General features: G+C 40.0%; 1 protein-coding gene across 3 annotated transcripts in view; it reads left to right on the top strand.

The window, feature by feature from the left end:
• Nucleotides 1–4,112: 4,112 nt before the first annotated feature.
• Nucleotides 4,113–26,336, top strand: part of AFTPH (aftiphilin) — a 74,630-nt gene continuing 52,406 nt past the window's right edge. For 2 of the 3 annotated variants that reach the window (XR_011466035.1, XM_005891834.2), the window contains exon 1: nucleotides 4,113–4,368. The gene's annotated coding sequence lies outside the window, so the exon portion shown is untranslated. The remainder of the gene's footprint in view (nucleotides 4,369–26,336) is intronic. The other variant, XM_005891835.2, reaches the window with a different exon arrangement.

The following is a 26,336-nucleotide window of genomic DNA, read 5'->3' as shown; positions in this document are numbered from 1 at the left end:
CTCATAGTTCTAATGGTAATCCACTTATGAATATATCACAATTTGTGACACAGGGTAGGGAAGAGGAAGGTGGGACAAATTTGGATATTAGGATTGACAGATACACATTACCATGTGTAGAATAGCTAGCTAGCAAAAACCTGAGCTTATAGCACAGGAAGCTTACTTTTTATAGCACAGGGAAATTCACTTTGTTGTACAGAAGAAACTAACACAGCACTGTAAACCAGTTATGGATGCATGAGTAGTTGCTTCAGTCATGACTGCCACTTTGTAGCCTGGCTGGCTCCTCTGTCCATGGAATTCTCCAGGCAAGGATACCGGAAGGGGTTTCCATGCCTCTTCCAGGGACTCTTCCTAATCCAGGGATCGAACCAACGTCTCTTATGTCTCGTGCATTGCAGGTGGATTCTTTACCACTAGTGCCACCTGGGAAGCCCGTAATGCAATTATATTCCAATTTAAAATATGTAAAGTAGAAAAACAGTACATCTGTAAATAAAAAGGTATTGGTTTAAGTCACATATATTGTAAAATTCATATATTATACTCAGTTGAACTTCATTCACTTTTGTTTTCATAATCTAATCATACTCATAGTTCTAATGGTAATCCACTTATGAATATATCACAATTTGTTTATCTACTAAAAATTTTTTTAGACAGCATTCACTGGATTATAAAATAAAATCATAGGAACTGTTTAGGTATGGAAAGGACCTTGGAAATCATCTTGTACAGGGTTTCTTAAACTGAGTTCATAGAATCTCTTCTATGATTGAGATTTACAAGATCTAAGAAATTCGAGCATTCGTGGAATGAGCATTTTTTGCATAAAGAACCAAAGCTTTGACCATATTCTCAAAGGGATAAATGTGCTAAATAGTTATGTCTTGCTGCTGCTAAGTTGCTTCAGTTGTGTCCGACTCTGTGCGACCCCATAAACGGCAGCCCACCAGGCTCCCCGTCCCTGGGACTCTCCAGGCAAGAACACTGGAGTGGGTTGCCATGTCCTTCTCCAATGCATGAAAGTGAAAAGTGAAAGTGAAGTCGCTCAGTCGTGTCCGACTCCTAGAGACCCCATGGACTGCAGCCTACCAGGCTCCTCCGTCCATGGGATTTTCCAGGCAAGAATGCTGGAGTGGAGTGCCATTGCCTTCTCCGTATTTGACATATAAGAAGACACAAAATCACACAAAATCAAAGTGACAAAAGAGCCTGTTGGTAGACTCAGGTCTACCTATTGCTTTTGCAATACATCACATTGGTGGGGTTTTGTGCTTGCTTGTTTCTTGGTTTCTCACACAATATAATATGAGTTAAATTTCTTTCAACTGTTAGTCTACAAAGTAAAATTCAATCTTTTTTCTCTTTTAATTATTATTAATTATTGTTCACTGCTGGTGAGAAAGTAGTAAAATTGGTATACTCCTGTATTACTGGTGGTGTTGTAAATCAACATAGTCTTTTGGTAAATAATATGAGATGATGAAGTGCCAATAAAACATTGAGCCTTTTGGCTTAATTGTTTTCATATTGAGAAAAAAATTCCTAAAACTGGACAAAGCCACAAGCACAAGAGCAACACAGTATCATTTGTAATAGTGGAAAATCTCCACAAACAGGATAATGGGTAACTCATGGTATGTCCACTCCATTTAATACTATGTAGGCAATTAAAATCAAAGTTTTATAAAATGTTAAGAAACAGGATGAAATACTTACAACATAATATTGAGAAAAGGGATACAAAATTGGTTTACATGATGATGACAATTTTGTAAAGAGCACAAGAGAAAAAATTAGAACTACAACAAATGGTAACTAGTCATTCAATGTTTCTTGATGCAAAATCTTAAGTAATTATGGCCTTAACTTTTAAAAAGTAAATAAAAACGATCACTGGATCCAAATGCAATGGTTTTTAATAATTCTTCCTCCTCCATTCATCTTAAAAATATTCAGAGGTATTTTCTTTTTGTAATACAATTTCATAAGCATTGGAATGCTGCCTCCAAAATTATGTGTAACATTACCAATTACAAGTTGGTTGATTGCTCTCAAGTCAGCTGGCCAAACAGGGACTCAACAGCTCTACACAATGTTGGACACTGACTTCTCTATTGTTGTCCTTAAGTGAATAGAACTGGCTTCTGCAGTTACCTCACAAAAATCATTCTGTAATACTTTATGTATGAAATAAGGAAGATTTTTTTGAAAGCAGAGTTTTCTTTTTAAAGTTTTGATGTTTAAATTTATTATTTCGTTTTAAACATTTTCTTGATGATGGGTCTGCTTTTTGTCATATGTTCTTCTTCTGCTATTTGTTTAGTTGAACTAGCAAATTGCAACAGCTATGAATACATCTAAAATCAATTCATTTCCAGTCTCTGAACACATACATACAAATGCAAATAGTTTTGTTTCTTTCCTTCCCAGTCAATAAACATTTATAGTGATATACATATACATATACACATACATATACATATACACACATGGTTTCCCTGGCGGCTCAGTGGTAAAGAACCCGTCTGCCAATGCAAGAGACACTGGTTCAATCCCTAGATAGGGAGGATCCCCTGGAGAAGCAAATGTTAACCTGCTCCAGTATTCTTGCCTGGGAAATCCCATGGACAGAGGAGTCGGGTGGGCTACATAGTACATGGGGTTGCAAAGAGTCGGACTCTGCTGAGAGATTGAGCACGAACAACAAGCTCCCATACCAGCAGGGGGCGAAATACAATAGGGATAAATTTGACAAGCTGTATAGATTTTTCTTGCTTTAGTGACTGAGCAATAACAAAAATCCAGCACCACCATTGCAAAACAATTGATACTCCAATTTAAAGTGATGCAGTCTCCGTATATCTTACAGCCATTGAGTTGTAAAGAGACAAATGAGGGTCTATTTTAGCGCTCCAAGTTAAGTCGTCTAGAACATTGCAGAGGCGGGATAAACCGTGATGAACTGCTTTTGTCCTTATCTTCCCCCTGATTTGTGTAATTCCTCCACTCAAAAGGGTGGACACTTCTCTGTGGCTGAGGAAGGTGTTTTCCATCCTTGTTTCTTTGCGTAGCTGCTGAGCTTTGCTGTTTTGGAACTATTTTAAATTATTCAAATTGCCCGTTCAGGTTTGGCGAAAGAAGGAGCAGCCGGTAGCGCTCACGATTGCCGGATAGGATCCCAGGCTCATCATCCCAGACGATAATAATCCCCGCAGTCTTGCAGTCTGGTTTTTACAGTGGCTGGTGTTCTAACAGATATTCATTACAAAGGAAGGGGAAAGGTTATAAAAACGCAAACGATCAAGACTGACGATAGAAAAATGTTATGACCGCTGTTATAGAAACGCGCAAGTTAATTTTATTTCTTTACTTTAATCGAATAGTCTTACGCAGCATATATGAATAAACGACCACCGTGTCAATCTGTTAGCAGAATCCCCAAAATTTTTGTTATTGTTGGTCTCAAAGACGGTTTTCAGTTCGGCGGGTGCTTTCCCTCTTGCTTCCCATTTTAAATTTGATTTAACTCTTCTTATATATCAACTTCCTCTTCTGTCAGCGTAAATTAAAAAAGAGGAAGGGACTTAGACTGTGAACGAAAAAGTCGTTTTTCGTGGCGAAAAGGGCAAGCTAATAAGTGCTCTCCAGTAGGTTTCTGGTGAAGATACAGTTCCGTACCTCAAAACCTTTGCAAATTTTACTTGGAGAACAAGAGAGTTAAGACGGTCCCGAGCTGAACGTTAATCTTACTGGGCTGAGGAGCACCTGCCCCTTGCTCGGAGCGCTGTCTCAGGAACGGCGGAGTGCAGGAGGACGTCTTTCCCCCCACCCCACAGCTCGATGACTCGCTAGGAAGTCAGGAAAGGGCAGCTTGCCCGCACCCAAAATGGCTGCCGGCGCTCTGCACGATGGCGCCTGCGCAGGGGTAAGCATTCTGTGACACTGATTCCCTCTGTGTGTCCTCCGCCGCGCCGCCCCCACCCCTTCTGCACCCACCAAGCGCCGGGCCCCGACCTAGCCACCTGCGCCCGGAAGTGACGTTTCAGCGGCAGCGGTTCCCCCGCTGCATGATGGGAGAGTGTGTGGAGTGGGCGGGGGGTCTCCGCGGAGGAGGAGGTGGAGGCGGTGGCGGCGACGGCGGCGGCGGCGGAAGAGGGCGGAGGGTAATGGGATGGGGGTCTCGCGGCAGCACTGAAACTCCGGGTGGGCGTCCATGGCGCTGCTTCGCTGACAGGGCTGTGAACAGCCTGCCTTCCGCTCTCACCAGCGCCGCGTCCGAATAGCCGGTCCTTCCCCGGGGAGCCAGTTCCTCCCCGGGCCCCTGAGCCATGCCCATCGCGGCCGCCCCGGACGAACCAGGTAAGCTTCACCAGCTTTCCCAGCCGCGCGGGGGAAAGAGGTTAGGGGACTTGGCCCGGCCCACCCGCCGGATCCTCGCCTGGGCCGGGGACACCTGCCCGCTGCGGAGCCGGGGGCTGCGGGGACATTGCCGGCTCTGCGGGCCTGCGGGCTCCCGGCTCTGTCCTCTTCTACAGCGGGTGTGGGGACGCCGGCGGCCGCGGCGCCTGAGGCGCACGGCCCCTCCTTGCCCTCCCGGGCACCGGCCGACGAAGTGAGAGCTTTTCCCACGTCCCTGGCCGCCGCTGGCTCCCCCTGCCCCTCCGCTTCCACCTGCCCTCGGCTCCGCACTGGCCGCTCCCTCCCGGAGCTTGTTGAGAAGTTTGGGGCTTTGCTCCGGCTTCCTCTTTCTCCCTCCCCCTCCCTCGTGACAGGTGTAAACACTGCCTGCTTCGCCCAGGCCCCAGGCCAGCGGCGACCAGATTGTGCTGCTTCCTAGGGTCTCTGAAGCAAACAGCTTTTGAATCCTCCAGCAGGCAGAGGAGACGGCACCAAAGCTCATTCATCCCTTCCTGAGAGGACCTTTTCTACTCCCTTCTTGCACTGCCTAAGAAATCGCCTGAGTCCCCTTCCCAGACTGCGTGCGAAAAGTTGGACCATTATTCTTGAAGCGCCCAGTTTGGCAGGTGCTAACATCTTGCTTGGGCAGGGGACATAGTATAAGGTAAATGGTGATAGGATCCTTTCCCCAGTGGGAAAGTACTGAGAATGTTTAGGTTTTACTTTTGCTGGTTAGTTCACGTTGATTTCCCACTGAATCTTCCGTTGGGGCCAAGGGAAGGACTAACCCAGACTTGGAAATATTTTACTGGGGGGCAAATGAAACAAAATCGGTAGTTCCGTTTCAAAGTTCTCGCTTTAGGAGAAGTAAAACTCTTGAACTTTAATCTTCCCTTTCACCAGCTACGTTTTAGTCTTTTTGGTAGAATGGGAGGCGGAGATAGTTTAATCATTGAGGTTGCATTTAACTATTGCTTTCCGTTAACCTTTTAGACGTGAGTATATGCCAAAACTCTAAGGGAAACAGCTGTTTGAACGCTATTGTGTTGACAGAATCTACACAGTTACTCTACATTTTATGTGCTTTGCCGACTTCGTCAGTATTGGCCTTTGTAGTAGACATTTTTAATTCTTTGCAGAAATATTTAAAGAATTTATAGTAGTCTTCAAAATTTTGTTCATGAAGATATCTCACATGGATTAAAAAACAGATCCTGTGTATAACATCTAGACCAGTAAATGTTAACCTTTATTAAGTGCTCATTAGATCGAATTCTTCCATTTATGTATCTTTAGATATATTAATCTTCAAGGCATAGATATCTTTTTATAGATATCTATTAGAAACATAGATAAATCTTTTTAAAGTGCTTGAAAGAAATTCACTAGAATTCACATAGTATGTAGGACATTTAAGTTTTGATATTTTCTGATCTTTTGACCTAGAGACTATTATAAAAGTAATCTTGTACTCAAAGAAAATACATCCACAATTGCATTGATAAATTTTACAGAATCCAGTTGCCTATGAAAATCTTGTAATCTAGGTGAATCCTATTTTAAAATAGATCATTTTAAAATTTAATTTCTTCCTACTTAGAGAAAAACTGGTTCAGAGAAATAGTGAAATTTATCAAATAATGTTTTATTTTGTGTGAAATTCTAAAGTGCCTCCCTTAACAGTCTAATAAATCTTTGATTAGCGTCTCATTGAGAGATTACCCCTTCTCTCCCTACCTACCCCCAAAAACTCATAAAAGGAGGACATTAAATTTTTAGGTATTTTTAAACGATCACATTATTTAAATCAAATGTTTATATTCTTGTTTAATTTTATCTAGAATTTGTGAGTTAGAAAATACCCTTTTCTCTCTGTGCTTAGTACTTTCAATTCCTCTTTAAGTAGGCTAGCCTGAAATTCTTAAGTATTCCCAGCCTGAAATTCATAAGTATTTCTAGTTTTTACACAATTTTGAAAATATATGGTGTTATATGGATTATATCGGAGAAGGCAATGGCACCCACTCCAGTACTCTTGCCTGGAGAGTCCCAGGGACGGGGGAGCCTGGTGGGCTGCCGTCTCTGGGGTCGCACAGAGTCGGACACGACTGAAGTGACTTAGCAGCAGCAGCAGCAGCATGGATTATATATACATATCATTTTGATAATTAATCTTTTCTCAATCAGTGTATATGCACACATATACATAACACACACAGTCACAGATTCCTTTTCAACTTTATATGATGTTACTAAACAAATACACATTACTTCCTATGAGCAAGATATTTATTTTTAGCCCTTGCAGCTTGCTGGATCTTAGTTCCCCCACCAAGGATTGAACCCATGCCCTTGGCAGTGAAAGTGGGGAGTCTTAATTACTGGTTTGCCAGGGAACTCCCAGCAAGATCCTTTTCTTAGTGATTTATATACATTCATTTAACTCACTTAATACAACAGCCCTGTAAACTAGGAGATGGTATTATCCCCACTTTTCAGAAAGGAAACTTAGGCACAGAGATGTTAAGTAACCTGGCTGAGGTCAAGCAAGTGATGACAGAGGCGGGATTTAATAGGTCTATTTATCATATTTATATAGTTTTTATTTTTTTATTTTTTGATGTTCAAGCTGGTTTTATTTTTATTTTTTTAAATTTTTAAAAGAAAATCCATCCTGAACCCTCCTCCCTCCTCCCTCCTCCCTCCCCATACCATCCCTCTGGGTCGTCCCAGTGCACCAGTCCCAAGCATCCAGCATCATGCATTGAACCTGGACTGGCATCTCGTTTCATACATGACATTTCACATGTTTCAGTGCCATTCTCCCAAATTTATATAGTTTTTAAAGCATGCCAATACAGTATATTTTATAGGAATCATATAGCATCACCAACTCAATGGACATGAATTTGAGGAAACTCCGGGAGATGGTGAAGGACAGGGGAGCCTGACATGCTGCAGTCTACGGGGTTGCAAAAAGCATCCAGCATCGTGCATTGAACCTGGACTGGCATCTCGTTTCATACATGACATTTCACATGTTTCAATGCCATTCTCCCATATTTATATAGTTTTTAAAGCATGCCAATACAGTATATTTTATAGGAATCATATAGCATCACCAACTCAATGGACATGAATTTGAGGAAACTCCGGGAGATGGTGAAGGACAGGGGAGCCTGACATGCTGCAGTCTACGGGGTTGCAAAAAGTCAAACACGACTTTTAATGACTAAATGACAACAACAAATAATATGTGACAGAAGTATGAAAACTTGCATTGCAGTGATAAACTCCAAATCAAAGTAAAAGTTACCTCTGGAGAACTGGAGAGGAATAAAGGATCTAGGAAGAGCCCATGGCTTTTCAACGGTAACTTTTAAATCTGAGGCAGATTTGGTAAAGATTAAGATTTAACACAGCCAGGTGGTGTGTACTTGATCTTTCATCCTATGTATTTTTCTAAACTTGGTTGTACCCTTGAAATCATAGTAAAATACAAAGTTCAGGTTTTTCCTTTAAAAACAAAGTATTACTCTGTCTTTCAACAGTGTGTATTTAAAAAGAGGACAGGAAGGAGTTAGTGTTATTTTGTGTTGATTTCCTTTTAAAATATAAAAAGTTTTAGTTTGAAAATATTTGAATGAAGAATTGTTGGCCTCCTGAGCTTCCTCTGCAGTTACTTCTCTTGCTTAGGCTCTCCTTTACCAGCTGCCAGCCATCTCAACAGCCCTGTATCACACTTCCAGTTTCTATTTCTGACCTCAGCCTAGGGTAGGGCTTAGGGGTCTGGATTAGACCTATTCCCTGGGAAAGGGAAAGATCTGAAACTATATGGAGGAGAAGAGGGACGCAGGGAAGTAAGGAGTTTGGGAAAAGTGAAAAAAGAGGAAAAATAGGAAATTTAAGGCTCCATCCTGTTATTTTTCATTCACCACCACTCCTGTTCCAAATAACTAACTTAAATAAACCTTGTGAAGATAAATTGCTAATAAATTAAAGGTTGTCTGTATGCTTAGAACTTAATTTACAAGCACTATTTTGGTGAGTAGTTCCCAAAGGAAAATTAAGTTGTAATTAGAATAAATTCAGTGCGTGTTCTATTTATATAAATATTTATAGCATGCCACAAACCTTTCCAACTAAATATCTACTGATATCATGGTATTCTGTTCCTTCCATTCATATAGCAAATACCTATGAGCACTCACTATATGTCAGGCCTTGTTCTAAGTGCTGGAAACACTGAAATTATCAAATTTAAACAAAAATAGTAGCCGTCATAGAGCTTCAGTGTCTTGGCATTTTTGTATATGTGTGTGTGCACATGAACGTTTGTGTTTGTGTATGGGACTCAGTGATTTAGAGGGTGAGAGGACAGTGCTGTATCTAGGGCTTTGTGGAAACTCTCATGACTTTGGTTTTCTGCTGTGTGAGATGGGAAGCTATTGCAGGGTTTTGAGTAGCGATGTGACAATCTATCTTTTAAAAGGATCTGTCGGGCTGCTGTAGAGAAAGTAGATTATAGGAGTACCAGAGTGGCAGCCAGAAGATTTCATTAGAAATTGTTGAGTGATACAGCTAAACATCATCATTATGATCATTTCATAAGGAATACAGATGTCGGCTCTATATGTAGTACACCTGTATACTATTGCAGAAATTAAAAATGAATAGATGATAGTAGTGGCTTGAACCAAGATGGTAGCAAGATGAAACCAAGATGACGAGAAGTGGTAGGACAGTTTCTTGAATTGGAACCTCAGCAAATTTGCCCATTGCTAAACTCAAAAATCTTAGAGGTACTTGATCCCTTCTGAGAAGTCAAGGCCCTCACAGCCTGCTTTCCCAGTACACTTCCTGCTCCCTTCATATATCCTGCATTTCAGCCAAAGTCTATAATGTGACTTCCTGCTCTGACAGTTGCTCCATGCTTTATCTTTTGTGCCTGCCATTTCCTCTGTCAGTTAAAATCCTTATTTCAAATTCTCTTTGATGAAGTTTTTCCTCATTTTCATCCACTACTCTTCCCAATCAAGTGAGGTCTTTTTTCTTAGACTCATAACCACATTTTACTTTATTTGATGTTTACATTCTGCCTTGCATTAATTACTTGTACTGTTTTCTTATATGCTCCTCCTAATTAAAGTTTCTTTAAGCCTGTGACTCCATTTACTCAATTCTACCCCTTATAGAACCTAGCGGTATTGTATGTAGTAGATGCTCAATAAGGTGTATATATAGTTTAATTTTCTAAAGTCTTATTATAGAAGCATATAAAAGCATTGTAGAAAATAATAAAATAATTTACATTCACATTACCCAGAAATCCCACTGTTAACAGTTTATTGCCTATTATTCCATACATATATATGTATACTTCTTACCAGAATGCAATCTTATCATACAGACTGTTTTGTAGGTTGTTTAGTTTTATTCAGTTAGACTCCTGTACCACTTCAAAAAATTTAATATTCAAGGCCATATTCAAATTCTCCCCCCTTTGACCCAAAAATGTTCCTTTATAGCTGACTTGCCCAAAACAGCATCCACCTGGGACAGAGTAGCGCTCATTATATATATTTAAATGAATTATAGTAAAAATAATTACTAGTCATCACACCACAAAAAAAGAACTGTAAGCATTTCGGTGTTTTACACTTGGTTTTATTTTTTTCCCTATGGACATATGAGTGTCACACACACTATGTGTATGTATGAGTCATATTGTATCTCAGTGAACAGTTTGTAGGTAAATCTTTGTCTCTGGTTATTCCCATATGACTAAGTCTTAGAAGTGGAGTTGTTAAATCAAAGGGAAAGTCAATGGCTTTCCAAGAGGTTGTGATAAAGTCACTCCTACCAGCAGTGGTTTAGAGCACTGCTCTTCCCGCAGTCTGCTCAAATGGTCAATAAATATGCAGTTTTAAAATTGTTTACCTGAATTTTTATTTTGAATTTAGGCTTTTCAGCAGCATAGAATGTTTGCATAATTTAAAATTTTTTGAAGGATTTAAATGTGAGGCATATCCTTGTTGATAGAGGTTAACTTTAATTTCATGCTCTTTTAAAAATAACTCTGATTCTGTTAGCATGCTATTTGGGCTTCCCTGATAGCTCAGTTGGTAAAGAGTCCACCTGCAATGCGGGAGACCCTGGTTTGATTCCTAGGTCAGGAAGATCACCTGGAGAAGGGATAGGCTACCCACTCCAGTATTTTTGCCTGGAGAAGGCAAAATGAATAGAGGAGCCTGGCAGGCTACAGTCTATGGGGTAGCAAGAGTCGGACACGACTAAAACTAAGCGACTAAGCACACAGCACCCACTCCAGTTTTCTTGGGCTTCACTTGTGGCTCAGCTGGTAAAGAATCCGCCTGCAAAGCAGGAGACCTGAGTTCGATCCCTGGGTTGGGAAGATCCCCTGGAGAAGGGAAAAGCTACCCACTCCAGTATTCTGGCCTGGAGAATTCCATGGACTTTATAGCCCATGGGGTCGCAAAGAGTCAGATACAACTGAGCAACTTTCACTTTCACTTTAGTTATAAGAAATAGAATATTATCTTCTAGGACTATGTTGAGCAGAGGAGAAACCAATAGCCACATGTGGCACTTGAAATAAAGTTAGTCCGAAGTAAAGATGTGTTTTATTAAGTGTAAAGTGCACACCAGATTTCAAAAACTAACGTAAAATATAGATTTATATTCAGTTCATTTCAGTCGCTTGGTGGTGTCTGACTCTTTGCGACCCCATGAATTGCAGCATGGCAGGCCTCCCTGTCCATCACCAGCTCCCAGAGTTCACCCAAACTCATGTCCATCGAGTTGGTGATGCCATCCAGCCATCTCATCCTCTGTCGTCCCCTTCTCCTCCTGCCCCCAATCCCTCCCACCATCAGGGTCTTTTCCAGTGAGTCAACTCTTCACATGAGGTGGCCAAAGTACTGGAGTTTCAGCTTCAGCATCAGTCCTTCCAAAGAAATCCCAGGGCTGATCTCCTTCAGAATGGACTGGTTGGATCTCCTTGCAGTCCAAGGGACTCTCAAGAGTCTTCTCCAACACCACACTTCAAAAGCATCAATTCTTCTGCGCTCAGCTTTCTTCACAGTCCAACTCTCACATCCATACATTATTATGTGCTAAAATAATATTTGGATATTTGGGTTAATTAAAATATATTAGATTTCACCTGTTTCTTTTTTAATCAACTGTGGAATATTTTAAATTGTATATGTGGCTTTATTGTATTTCTGTTGGATAGTGCTGCTCTAGAGCATGACATTTTTATCTATGGAAGGGAAATACAAGGTAACTTCATTGTTTTAGAAAGTATTTAATAGGTTTCTTAAAATTACCTTCCACATTTAAGCCTATCTATGTGTTTTCCCCAGTATACTCAGTTTGCACAGTGATTTTTGAAATTATGTTTCTTTTTACAAACTATAACTTATTGCACTTCTTATGTTCTGAAAGAAATATGTGTAGTAGGAGTTGGGGGAGGGTGTCAGGACACTTGAGGAATTGGTTACTCTTTTAAGAATTTAAGCATTTGTGGGCATGTTTTGTGCAATAGACAGCAGATGCAAAAGCCCTTGGCACAAAAGAATGTTATTGTCTGACTTTCAAAAATTGAAAGAAGGCCTTGTTATTGTTGTTCAGTTGCTGAGTCGTATCCAACTCTTAGTGACCCTGTGGACTGCAGCACGCCAGGCTTCCCTGTCCTTCACTATCTCCAGGATTTTGCTCAAACTCATGTCCATTGAGTCAGTCAGTGATGCCATCCAACCATCTCATCCTCTGTCACCCCTTTCTCCTCTGCCCTCAATCTTTCCCAGCATCAGGATCTTTTCCAGTGAGTAAGCCAAAGTATTGAAGCTTCAGCATCAGACCTCCACTGAATATTCAGGATTGATTTCCTTTAGGATGGACTGGTTGGATCTCCTTGTTGTTCAAAGGACACTCAAGTCTTTCCAGCACCACTGTTTGAAAGCATAGTTTATAACATTGAAAATCTCAGGGGAAGGGAGAGGGATTCTGTGACTGGAGAGATCTCAGCCTGGAATAGCTTCAGTTCAGTTCAGTTCAGTTCAGTCGTTCAGTCGTGTCCAACTTTCACATCCATACATGACCACTGGAAAAACCATAGCCTTGACTAGACAGACCTTTGTTGGCAAAGTAATGTCTCTGCTTTTGAATATGCTATCTAGGTTGGTCATAACTTTGCTTCCAAGAAGTAAGCGTCTTTTAATTTTATGGCTGCAGTCACCATCTGCAGTGATTTTGGAGCCCAAAAAAATCAAGTCTGACACTTTTTTCACTGTTTCCCCATCTATTTCCCATGAAGTGATGGGACCAGATGCCATGATCTTTGTTTTCTGAATGTGGAGCTTTAAGCCAACTTTTTCGCTCTCCTCTTTCACTTTCATCAAGAGGCTTTTGAGTTCCTCTTCACTTTCTCCCATAAGGGTGGTGTCATCTGCATATCTGAAGTTATTGGTATTTCTCCCGGCAATCTTGATTCCAGCTTGTGCTTCTTCCAGCCCAGCATTTCTCATGATGTACTCTGCATGGAAGTGAAATAAGCAGGGTGACAATATACAGCCTTGACGTACTCCTTTTCCTATTTGGAACCAGTCTGTTGTTCCATGTCCAGTTCTAACTGTTGCTTACTGACCTGCATATAGGTTTCTCAAGAGGCAGGTTAGGTGGCCTGGTATTCCCATCTCTTCCAGAATTCTCCACAGTTTATTGTGATCCACACAGTCAAAGGCTTTGGCATAGTCAATAATGCAGAAATAGATATTTTTCTGGAACTCTTTTGCTTTTTTGATGATCCAGCAGATGTTGGATTTTCAAATTTGATCTCTGGTTCCTCTGCCTTTCCTAAAACCAGCTTGAACATCTGGAAGTTCACAGTTCACATATTGCTGAAGCCTGGCTTGGAGAATTTTGAGCATTACTTTGCTAGCCTGTGAGATGAGTGCAATTGTGCGGTAGTTTGAGCATTCTTTGGCATTGCCTTTCTTTGGGATTGGAATGAAAACTGACCTTTTCCAGTCCTGTGGCCACTGCTGAGTTTTCCAAATTTGCTGGTATATTGAGCATCATCTTTTAGGATTTGAAATAGCTCAACTGGAATTGCATCACCTCCACTAGCTTTGTTCGTAGTGATGCTTTCTAAGGCCCGCTTGACTTCACATTCCAGGATGTCTGGCTCTAGGTGAGTGATCACACCATCGTGATTATCTGGGTCGTGAAGATCTTTTTTGTACAGTTCTTCTGTGTATTCTTGCCACCTCTTCTTAATATCTTCTGCTTCTGTTAGGAATGGCTTAAACTGTATTAACTGCTGCTAAGTCACTTCAGTCGTGTCCGACTCTGTGTGACCCCATGGATGGCAGCCCACCAGGCTCCACTGTCCCTGGGATTCTCCAGGCAAGAACACTGGAGTGGGTTGCCATTTTCTTCTCCAGTGCATGAAAGTGAAAAGTGAAAGTGAAGTCGCTCAGTCGTGTCCGACTCTTAGCGACCCCATGGACTGCAGCCTACCAGGCTCCTCTGTCCATAGGATTCTCCAGGCAAGAGTACTGGAGTGGGGTGCCATCGCCTTCTCCGTAAACTGTATTAAAGACCTTTTAAAAGTCTTTATCGGAAGCAGGGGATTAATGTGATCAGGTTAACTTTTTAAAAGGTTACCTGGGGGACCTCCGTGGAGGTCCAGTTGTTAAGACTCCAGGCTTCCACTGCAGGGGACCTGGGTTTGATTCCTGATCAGTTCAGTCAGTTCATTCGCTCAGTCATGTCCGACTCTTTGCAGCCCCATGGACTGCAGCACACCAGGCCTCCCTGTCCTTCACCAACTCCTGGAGCTTGCTCAGACTCGTGTCTATCGAATCGGTGATGCCATCAAACCATCTCATCCTCTGTGGTCCCCTTCTCCTCCTACCCTCAATCTTTCCCAGCATCAGAGTCTTTTCCAATGAGTCAGTTCTTAGCATCTCTAATCAGGGATGCCATCCCTAATCCTGCATACCACAGCCTGGGGTGGGGGCTGGAATCAAAGAAATAAATAAATAAAAGATTACTTGGGTTGGGCATGATTAAGTACTAATGGGGGAAATTAGATAATGACAGCTTACATCAGAATGGAGTCAGGGGAATTGGAAAGAGGTATAACCGACTCCAGTATTCTTGCCTGGAAAATCCCATGGATGGTGGAACCTGGTAGGCTACAGTCTATGGGGTCGCAAAGAGTCGGACACAACTGAGCAACTTCATTCACAGGTATACCATAATTGAGGGATTCATGAGATAAAAACTGTTCCTTAGAGATAGCAAAGGGAGGGGAGCTTTGTCAAGAAAGACTCTGGATTTTCTGACTTAGAACTGGGTGGGTGGTGGGACCATCTGCTTGGGGTGAAGGAGCTGTGAATGAGGACCGAGTTTGAGAAAGAAAAACTTGGGTTCTCTTACTGAGTTCCAGGTCTTTGAGGAGCTCAAATGGAGAGGACTGAGAAGAAGTGATTTGTCTGGACTAGAGTTCAGGTTTGAGGGCTGGGCTGCAGGGGAAACTCAGGAATCCTGGAATGTACTAATTAAGGCTTAGGTGGATGAGATTGATTGAGGGAGAGTTGAGTAAGAATAGACGGTGGATGAAACCTGGAGGAACTTCTGCTACTAAATTGAGTATGTTCAGTACTTACAAGAAAATATTTGTTTTATAGCCTACTCATAAATGTGAAAGTAAGGAGTAAGTTGGATCAAATAAGTTCAGTTCAGTCACTCAGTCGTGTCCAACTCTTTGCAACCCCATGGACTGCAGCACTCCAGGCCTCTGTCCATCACCAACTCCCGGAGTTTACTCAGACTCATGTCCATTGAGTTGGTGATGCCATCCAACTGTCTCATCCTCTGTTGTCCCCTTCTCTGCCTTCAAACTTTCCCAGCATCAGGGTCTTTTCAAATGAGTCAGCTGTTCGCATGAGGTGGCCAAACTATTGGAGTTTCAACTTCAGCATCAGTCCTTCCAATGAATATGCAGGACTGATTTCCTTTAGGATGGACTGGTTGGATCTCCTTGCTGTCCAAGGGACTCTCAAGAGTCTTCTCCAACACCACAGTTCAAAAGCATCAAGTCTTCGGCACACAACTTTCTTTATAGTCCAACTTTCACAACCATAGCCTTGACTAGGTGGACCTTTGTTGGCAAAGTAATGTCTCTGCTTTTTAATATGCTGTCTAGGTTGGTCATAACTTTTTTTCCAAGGAGCAAGCATCTTTTAATTTCATGGCTGCAGTCACCATCTGCAGTGATTTTGGAGCCCAAAAAAATCAAGTCTGACACTGTTTCTACTATTAGAATGTTGAGCTTTAAGCTGGCTTTTTACTCTTCTCTTTCACTTTCATCAAGAGGCTTTTTAGTTCCTCTTCACTTTCTGCCATAAGGGTGTTTGTCATCTGCATATCTGAGGTTATTGATACTTCTCCTGACAATCTTGATTCCAGCTTGTGCTTCATCCAGCCCAGCTTTTCTCATGATGTACTCTGCATATAAGTTAAATAAGCACTGTGACAATATACAGCCTTGATGGACTCCTTTCCCTATTTGAAACCAGTCTGTTGTTCCATGTCCAGTTCTAACTCTTGCTTCTTGACCTACATACAGTTTTCTCAAGAGGCAGATCAGGTGGTCTGGTATTCCCATCTCTTTCAGAGTTTTCCACAGTTTGTTGTGATTCACAGTCAAAGACTTTACAGTCAAAGCCTTCACAGTCAAAGGCTTTGGCATAGTCAATAAAGCAGAAGTAGATGTTTTTCTGGAACTCTCTTGCTTTTTCCATGATCCAACGAATGTTGGCAATTTGATCTCTGGTTCCTCTGCCTTTCCTAAAACCAGCTTGAACATCTGGAAGTTCACGGTTCACATATTGCTGAAGCCTGGCTTGGAGAATTTTGAGCATTACTTTGCTAGCCTGTGAGATGAGTGCAATTGTGCGGTAGTTTGAGCATTCTTTGGCATTGCCTTTCTTTGGGATTGGAATGAAAACTGACCTTTTCCAGTCCTGTGGCCACTGCTGAGTTTTCCAGATGTGCTGGCATATTTTCTGCAGCACTTTCACAGCATCGTCTTTTAGGATTTGAAATAGTTCAACTGGAATTCTATCACTTCCACTAGCTTTGTTCGTAGTGATGCTTTCTAAGGCCCACTTGACTTCATGCTCCAGGATGTCTGGCTCTAGGTGAGTGATCATAGCATCGTGATTATCTGGGTCGTGAAGATCTTTTCTGTATAGTTCTGTGTATTCTTGTCACCTCTTCTTAATATCTTCTGTTTCTGTTGGGTCCATACCATATCAAATAAGTTAAATATTTCTTTTTGACTTATGTTTATTTGAATAGATAATCTAACACCTTTCTTATTTGATTATTTGGAAACATACCTTTTTCCTGCAATAGAAAACAAACTGGGCTTCCCTAATAGCAAACAGGCTGAGAATATTTATGAATATGTATTGGTGTTTTTGCTACGTTAGTAGATCTGAGGAAAAATTGTGTAGTTATCTCCCTAAGTACTGAAAAGATATTTTTAAAAAGCCATTTTCTGATTTTTTAAAACAAAACAACTTTAAGAATTATTAGAAAATTCTGTAATATGATCAAGCATATTTACCTCAGACCAAAAACCAGTGTCTTAATTAAGGGGAAATATTAGATGCCGACTCTCACCACTATTATTAGATCTCATATGGGAGGCAGTAGCCATGACAGTCAATGAGGAAAAACAAGAGAGGTGAGAATTGGAAAGGAAAAGGCAAACTACCCCGATTTGTTTATGATGTGATGGTATACGATTTGGTTTTATAAACAGTGCTCAGCAGTTAGAAAAAAAGATAGATGTGTTGTTGTTGCTTCTGGTAGGAAGCTGCCAGAGCTTCCCTGGGACCTCAGACGGTAAAGCGTCTGCCTGCAATGCGGGAGACCCGAGTTCGATCCCTGGGTTGGTAAGATCCCCTGGAGAAGAAAATGGCAACCCACTCCAGTACTCTTGCCTGGAGGATCCCATGGATGGAGGAGCCTGGTAGGCTACAGTCCATGGGGTCGCAAAGAGTCAGACACGACTGAGCGAGTGCTTTGCCTTTTGCCTTTTTGTTGTTGTTGCTAAGTTGTGTCCAAGACTCTTTGCAACCCTGTGGAGTGCAGCAAGCCAGGCTCCCCTGTTCATCACAATCTCAGAGATAAGTGAGCAGAAGGGGGAAAAAAAAAAGAAAGGTAAAATACTTAACAATAAACTTAATAATAAATGTAAAAACCCTACTTTGCTACTTCAATTTTATTAACAATTCTGTGTTTAGATAATAGAAGTCATCCTGAGTCATATGTTCTTATTCTTTAAATGCTTTCTTTAAACGATACTTTTCAAAACAAAACTTCTAGGAGTAGGATCTTTAATCCTACATTAAGATCTTAGATCTTAGTGCGACCACAGTTTTTTAAATGGATGCATTGAATAACATTTCTGCCTCACCCAACCTCCCAAGTGGGCATTTTGTTGTTGTTGTCTTCTTGATCATTGCTTGTGTGTTGTAGTATTTTTTGTTTTGCTGCAGTTTATCATGTTACATGTTGTTGTTCAGTTGCTAAGTTGTGTCCAATTCTCTGAGACCCCAGGGACTGTAGCATGCCAGGCTTCCCTGTCCTTCACTGTTTCCGAGTTTGCTTGAACTCATGTCTATTGAGTCAGTGATTTTCTCTAACCATCTCATCCTCTGCTGCCCCTTTCTCCTCTTGCCCTCCATCTTTCCCGGCATCAGGGTCTTTTCCAAAGAGCCAGCTTTTGGCATCAGGTGGCCAAAGTATTGGAGCTTCAGCATCAGTGATTGTTTATTGTATGCATGCAGAAACATTAACATGGAGTATTTGCAGATAAACACTTCTGCTACAGCAGCACTCAAAATCTGAAGCAATGATTAATTTTCTTAAGGCTTTTGTTTTTAGTAGCTATTTTTAAACAATAATGAGCCTATTATTAAGAAATAATTTAACTCTTTCTCTTTTTTTTTGGCTGTGCTGCGCAGCTTGCAGAATCTCAGTTCCCTGACTAGGGTGGAACCTGGGCAGTGGAAGTGAATGCATGAAATCCTAACCACTAGGCCACCAGGGAGCTCCCTAACTTTTTACACTGGATACTTTTAGTAGCACCTTTGTTCCTTAAAAAAAAACTATATAAGATACATACATATATACATATATATATATAGTACCAAATTCAAATTTTCTCTTAGCTGAAGCCAAAACAGAATGTTTGATTATTCATTACTTTTTACTTGTACTTAAATCACCATGTCTTCTTACTTCTTTCCGTATTTAGGACTTATTCCTCTGTATCATAATGAGCCAGTAGATGACAGCTTTCTGTCCCATTAGGTTTCAGAAGTTTACTTGAAGCACAGTGCAAGTGTTACACCTGAATAAAAAATACAGATTTTAATCAGATTACCAGTGACCTTGGTTTCTGGAAGTGAAGAAAAGTTTCTGTCACTGCTATTCACATATTTATTTCTTAGTGTTCAACTGCAAGTGAAATCGTGATTAATTTTAAAAAATGTGGGGTTTTTTCCAAGAATTCTATAAGATTTAAATTATATACATAATTATAACTGTTTCAAGGATTAGTATAGTAATTTAAGTTTGATCGTTAAAGGAAAATTTTTGATTTTAATTCTTAAGAAAAGTGTTGAAGATTTATCCTAAACTTCTTGTTTTTGAAATCTTAAGAGAGTTAAATTTAATAGTGATTTTCTCATGTATGTATACTGACAAAACTTTAAGAAATATTTGTGTAATCAAATCATTTGTAAGTAAGGGAAAATGTTTTTTAAGAAAAAGTACTATTTCATTGATTTACCTATATTACTGAGTTCAACAGTGGAGTTTAGAGACGTTTATGGTATCCCCAAGAGTAATAAACTCCAGTAATATTTATATTCTCTGGAAACTTAACACAGTGGTTCTTAACCTTCACTTGCCATCAGAATTACTTTTGAAACTTTTTTTTAATGCAGATATTCAGGCCATATTCTGTTAAAAGATACTTTATTAAAAGTTAAGCTTGAGAAGCATTGGTTTATTGCCTACTAGAGAAAAAAAAATGGAAATAAATTTGATTCACTTTGTTAAATGAAATAGATATAAAGAATTATTTCAGACAAGCAACCTGACGTAATGAAAAGAACACTGATTTTTTTTAACGTTAGAGCCCTGTTTTCCGAACATAACTCTTTATAGGACCTTGAGCAGATTTTCTTGACCTCTCTGAGCCTATTCCTTCTTCTAAAAATGGATGGTTGAAATTAAGTTGGATAGTGTATGAATAAGTACCTTGCCCAGTTCCTATCACATAATAACTTGATAAATATTGCTGATACCACTTCACAGAAAAACATTGTGCCTGAATAGGCTTTTGGAAGCTTAGCAAATGAGTTCTGTGTAACTATAAGAATAGTAAATTGGTAGAAGTGGCATATAGGACAACTTAGACATAATGTGGAGCCAGTAGAGGAACCAGAAGGTAGTTTTGTCTGGCTGGAGGAAAGAAGGAGTATCTTAGCCATACTGGGTAAGGTAAGGAATTTCAAGTGACTACAGGAATCTTGGCCGAAAATAATGAGGCCTTGAAATCCGATACTGGTTGTGTGATGTTAAATACAGTAAGAAATGTTAAGGAGTTAGTTTGTGGTTGATTTAATTTGAGGGAGGAAGATGGAAGAAGATGGCAGAGGGAACAGACAGAAATAACTCAGATTTCTGGATTTAGAATTCAGAATATTGTATAAGAACAAGTGGTTTCTGTTCTTTGAGTAGAGGTTAACTTCAGTTTGGAAATTGGAGAATATGAGATCTATGTGGGAAATCCATGTAGAGAGATTCAGAAAGGTAGTTGGGTATACAGAGATTGGGCAGCCACAGATAGAGGTTTGGGCATTGTGGGCATATACTATCAAACAAAATGGGGAAGAGATCTCTCAGGGATAAGAATATAAGGAAGCCAAAGCCTGAGGAACATGGACATTTATGAGGCAAGCAGAAGAAGCAGATCCACTAGAGGAGGAGAAAGAAAGGATATGATAGATAGGAGAATCAAGAGAGGATGCCTCTTCAGTAAGGCTTTTTCACTTAAAAATGTGTTTTAAACACCTTTCCCTATGAGCAATATGGCTTTGTCTTAAAAAAAAAAAGGCTACAGTTTCTATTTACCCTTTAAGTTTTCAGTTGCTTCTATAAAAATAAACAATGCAGGAATTAACATTTTGTGGAAATATCTTTGCATACTTATATGACTGCATCTGTGGAATACACTCTTGGAGATAAAATTACTTAATCAGAAGAATATGCCTTATAAAATTTCTGATATATTACTGATTTGCCTGGAATATGTGAACTGAAATATACCCCCACTGATGGTATCTTTAATTTTATCTTTAAAGTGGCTTGCTTCCTAGACTGAGGGTAGTATGAACTTGAAAAATGAATAATATTTTTTATTTATTACTTTTATGCAAAATTCTGTAAAGAGAAAGGGAACACTTTATCAGATTACTTGTTTCATTCAAATAATATTATTTAGTAATGCATTTTGTCCTTGTAAGTACCACATCAAGGAGTTCTTTGTTTTAAAAGACGCTCTTTTTCCTCTTCTTATATGTTGGAGGCAATAATTGGATTTAGAGGAAGTGGATCAGAAGGAAGGAGATGATAATATTATTGTGAGGTGAATTAAACTTGAACAGAATTAATGGATGCAGTTGGAGACATAATGACATAAATAACACAAATTCTGTGCTAAGATTGTGTACAGAGATATTTTGATTTTTTTTTTTTTTTTGCTTCTTATATAAACTTGCAGCCATGGCCCCAAGACTGTAAAATGAGTTATTCTTAGAAAGCTGATCATAGGAGAGAGTCAGTGCTTTCTGGGTTATGACTTGTTTCTGGTTTGTAAAATCAGTTATAGGGGATCATGACCAGATTTTAAGAAAAAATTTTAAAACATTAAAAATATCAAAAGTACACAGAGAATAAGAGTAAATACTGTTTGGTGAAATTTGTATACATTTCTTCTGTAAATTACAGAGGGGAGATTTTTGAAAAATTTGGCTTTATCCAATAGGTTAATTCTCAAGTCATTTCTAATCAAAAGTATAATAGTACATTGCAAATAATAAATGTTGTCTGGGTTTGTTTGTTTTTCCTTTTTACCCTTTTTAGTCTTTCTACCTCTCAGAAGAAGGTAAAACTTTAAACCATAACAACATTAAAAGGTTGGCTAGCTAGAAATTTGTTTGTCATGGGAATTCCTTCTGTAGTTTCCATGAAAGATATCAGTGCAGGTAGATCCGCCTATGGTTATTACCTATGTTACCTATATACACAGTCATGAGCACTGTTTTGGAATGTGTTTACATTTGATTTTTTCAGATATACAAAACTTTTGTTCTGTGGTAATCTACCCCAAGAGAGCCATTATGTGTTATTGTCTTTGGATAATTTATGGCTATTTCTAAGCCTGGTTCATTGTCTGGCTTCCTTCTGTTACCTCACATGTCTCTAGGTCTTCTTCTCAATTGATGGGTGGTCAGGGAACAAATTAAAACTAATAGTACTCGGGAAAGACATCATTTGTGAGGTAAATCTTCTGTTCCATAGGTCATATTTTAAGGCCAGATTTGTGAGTTTTAGATTATCTTGGACATTGCTTTCTTTAGTTCAGATAATTGAATTTTAACTGCATTTGGTTGCAGTTTTATAACTTTTGCTAGATGTTTTTTCCTCCAAAAGATGAGTTGCTTTCATAGGTATTCATGATATAGAGAGTAACAACACTGTTAAGGAAAGGGCAGCTGCCAAGAGCTTTACAAGGTGTACATATTTTAGTTACAGACTAAAAGGGGGTCTTTCGTTTTAAAAGCCGACAAAGTACAGTTTTGGGATTTGTTTGTTTTTCCCAGAATACCCTGGTCTCTGGAGGTTGAACTCTTGCTAGTCTTGACCAGAATGCTAATTTAAAACTTCACAGTGAGAAATTTCTTTCAACACATGTCAGTTATTCTTGTCAGCTGATGGCAAAATCTGTGGAAAATTTACATGAAGTACTAAAGAAAGTTGCTGGGAGCAGAGAACAGAAGCAAAGGAAATTAGCTGACTGCCCAGAGTAGTTTCAGTCAGCTAATTTCCCTTGCTCCTGCTCTCTGCTCCCAGCAGCTTTCTGCCCTGAGTGGTATCAGACTTCCCAGGTGGCTCAGCAGTAAAGAATCCGCCTGCCAAGTAGGAGACCTGGGTTCAGTCCCTGGGTTGGGAAGATCCACTGGAGAAGGAAGTGGCAACCCACTCCAGTATTCTTGCCGGGAGAATTCCATGGACAGAGGAGCCTGACGGGTTATAGTCCATGGGGTCACAAAGAGCCAGACATGACTCAGCAACTAAACAGCAACAGCCAGAGTAGTATTACACTCTGGTGATACTCCGGCTGACACCTCCCCTTATGCTGAGAAACAAATCCCCAAACCATACTTTGTGGGCTTTCAAAACAAAAGAGAGGTCAGTGACCACATGCCCCAGAAGGAAACTGAAGTAGTGTGAGCCAGGCCCTGAGGATGCAGTGGTCAGAAACATAGGCCTGTGCCTGCACTGTCTTGATAGTCTTTTGCACTCAAATAAAGTGACTCTTGAAAGAGCAGTTTCAGTGGAGTGATAGGGTGGAAGCCAGATTGTACTGGGTTGAGGAGTGAGTGGGAGGTTAGGAAGTAGAGATAGTGAATAGACAGGGCCCTTTCAAGCAGCTTGGTGGTGAGGAGGAGGAGGAGAGCTAAAAGGGCACAGAAGGGAGGGGTTTGTTTTGTTTCGCTCTGATTTGTTTGAGGATGGAAGATTCTGGAACATTTACTGGCTGAAAGCATCAGTATTAATGGAGAATTTAAAAAGAGCCCCCTGAGCAAGCAGCTGAGAAAGAAAACAGAAGGTCCAGGGTTTATCTGTACACAATACTGTGAATGTAAGCAAGATTTTAGTGAAGGGACATGAAATAGTTTCTGTTTTTAGACTCTACTTTCAGTGTAACATTTCAGGGATATTAAGGTGGAAAATTAGAGTGCTTAATTTATTCTGCAACTACATAAGAGCAGAAGGTACTAGGGGAAAAGTGGCTTTCTGAGGGCTAGTGCATCTGCCTGCACTGCTGCTTCTCTTCCATTGCCTTTGTTATCAACAGTTATCCAGTGTCATTTATTCAGTTTTAAGTTGAAGTACCTTCTGAGAAATTAAAAGACACTTGCTCCTTGGAAGAAAAGTTATGACCAACCTAGACAGCATATTAAAAAGCATAAGACATTACTTTGCCAACAAATGTCCATCTAGTCAAAGCTGTGGTTTTTCCAGTAGTCATGTATGAATGTGAAAGTTGGACTATAAAGAAAGCTGAGCACCAAAGAATTGATGCTTTAGAACTGTGGTTTTGGAGAAGACTTGAGAGTCCCTCGGACAGCAAGGAGATCCAACCAGTGCATTCTAAAGGAGATCAGTCCTGCATATTCATTGGAAGGACTGATGCTGAAGCTGAAACTCCAATATTTTGACCACCTGATGCGAAGAACTGACTCATTTGAAAAGATCCTGATGCTGGGAAAGATTGAAGGCAGGAGGAGAAGGGGACAACAGAGGATGAGATGGTTGGATGGCATCACTGACTCAATGGACATGAGTTTGAGTAAGCTCTGGGAGTTGGTAATGGACAGGGAAGCCTGGTGTGTTGCAGTCTGTGGGGTCACAAAGAGTTGGACATGACTGAGCAACTGAACTAAACCTTCTGGGGAAAATGGCTAGTAAACTCTTAAATATGGTCTGTTGATACAACAAGTTAAAGAGAAAACAGTTTCTAATATTTTTATTTATCTTGTTTTAATTTTTGCTGTAAAACCATGCAAATAAGTACAGTACTTATGGATTTGCATAGGAGGTTAAAGTATACAATGAAAGAAAAGCTCTTAGGAATGTTTGAAAACTAGCTTCCATAATAACTCTTACTGCTGTTTAGCCACCTTCATTGAAGAGTAAATGTGTTTTGCTGCTCTGGGTGTCATTTATCTTACATATAGGATATTTTACTTTTGTGACTCATCCTTACATCAAAACCAGGAAGACAAATAATTCAGTTGTCACTTTTGGCAGTCTTCTCTTTTGAAAAATCTGCCTGCCGATGCTGGAGACATGGGACACTTGGGTTTGATCCATGGGTCAGGAAGATCCCCTAGAGTAGGAAATGGTAACCCACTCCAGTATTCTTGCCTGGAAAATTCTGTGGACAGAGAAGCCTGGCAGGCTAAGGTCCATGGTGGCACAAAGAGTCAGATGTAACTGAGCACACATGCACAACTTAGATATAAAGATATTTTGCTGCTTATTTTCATTATTTGCCACATTTTTGCCACTATGTACATTAATATTGAAATAAGAGATTCACTTCTTGGCATTTCTGTTGGTTATACTTTCTTCATCTTACCTTATAAGCACCTTTTTTTCTCCTTCCAAATTGTTGTGGATGTTTCAGGAAACTTATCTGTAAAATGAATATAATCATTCATATCTCATACCATAGTGTGAGGACTGAATGAGATAATTCACGAGTGCTTCTCACATAAGTATTGATACATAGTGCCAAAGTAATATTAATATTGATGGAAGCAGGAAATAAAAGTATGTAGAATATACTATTTATTTGACAGATATTTTAAATAATATTGTGTATTATTGATACAGTTGATGCCAGTAGTGTCTTGGATTTTTGTTTTTAAAATGGCAAGTTCAGAGAAATTTTGAGGTCTCTGAAAAATACTCAGCTTTGGAATTGTGGGAGTTTTAAAGTTTGTACCCTATGTTGAAGGGAGGATGATAATCCTAAAATGAAACAAACACCGTCACCTTTCTCAGGTCTTTACTAAAAAGATTTTATTTTTAGGGGCTCTCTTTGGTTTGTTAGCCACCATTGAACACCATGTTTTGCTAGCCACCATTGAGCACCATGACATCACTAACTCAATGGACATGAGTTTGAGCAATCTCTCGGAGATAGTGAAAGACAGGGAAGCCTGGCTGTCTATGGGATTGCAAAGAGTTAGACACCACTTAGCGACTGAACAATTTAATACACTGAGAATAAACCACTCAAAAAGAGAAAAGAAAATGATCATTTTATAGATTTAAAATTTTAGAAGCATGAAAACTTTTGTGACATCATGGCCAAGGCATCTCTAGATATATTGAGAACAAAGAGTTAACTGAATTTAAATCTTCATATGGCTCAGAAGAAAAGCTTTTTCTTTTGGTTTTTATGACAAGATGACTCCTAAGCAGGAATGCAGGCTGGGAGGATTCATTGACAGTGCATTTTGATAGTGATAGTATCTGAAAACTCCCATGAGGATATTACAGTAAAGATTTAAATAATTTAGACTACTGAAATAACAGGCAACATTTGTAATGCAAATCGATGTTAATTGTTTATATAGTATTTTCTTTCATTTTTCTAAAAAAAAATATTTTTTTTAAACAAGTGATTAATTATAAACCTCAAACATATTGTGGTAAAAAGGTAGTGAGTGTGTGTGTGTGTGTGTGTTCCATTAAATAAAGCTTGGTAGTCCACTCCAGTACTCTTGCCTGGGAAATCCCATGGATGGTGGAGCCTGGTAGGCTACAGTCCATGGAGTCGCGAAGAGTCGGACACAACTGAGTGGCTTCACTTTCACTTTTCACTTTCATGCACTGGAGAAGGAAATGGCAACCCACTCCAGTGTTCTTGCCTGGAGAGTCCCAGGGACGGGAGCCTAGCGGGCTGCCGTCTATGGGGTCGCACAGAGTCTGACATGACTGATGTGACTTAG

The sequence above is a fragment of the Bos mutus genome, chromosome 11 (genome assembly GCF_027580195.1).
Source record: "Bos mutus isolate GX-2022 chromosome 11, NWIPB_WYAK_1.1, whole genome shotgun sequence".
NCBI classification, from domain to species: domain Eukaryota; kingdom Metazoa; phylum Chordata; class Mammalia; order Artiodactyla; family Bovidae; genus Bos; species Bos mutus.
This window is presented reverse-complemented; position numbering and strand designations above follow the sequence as displayed.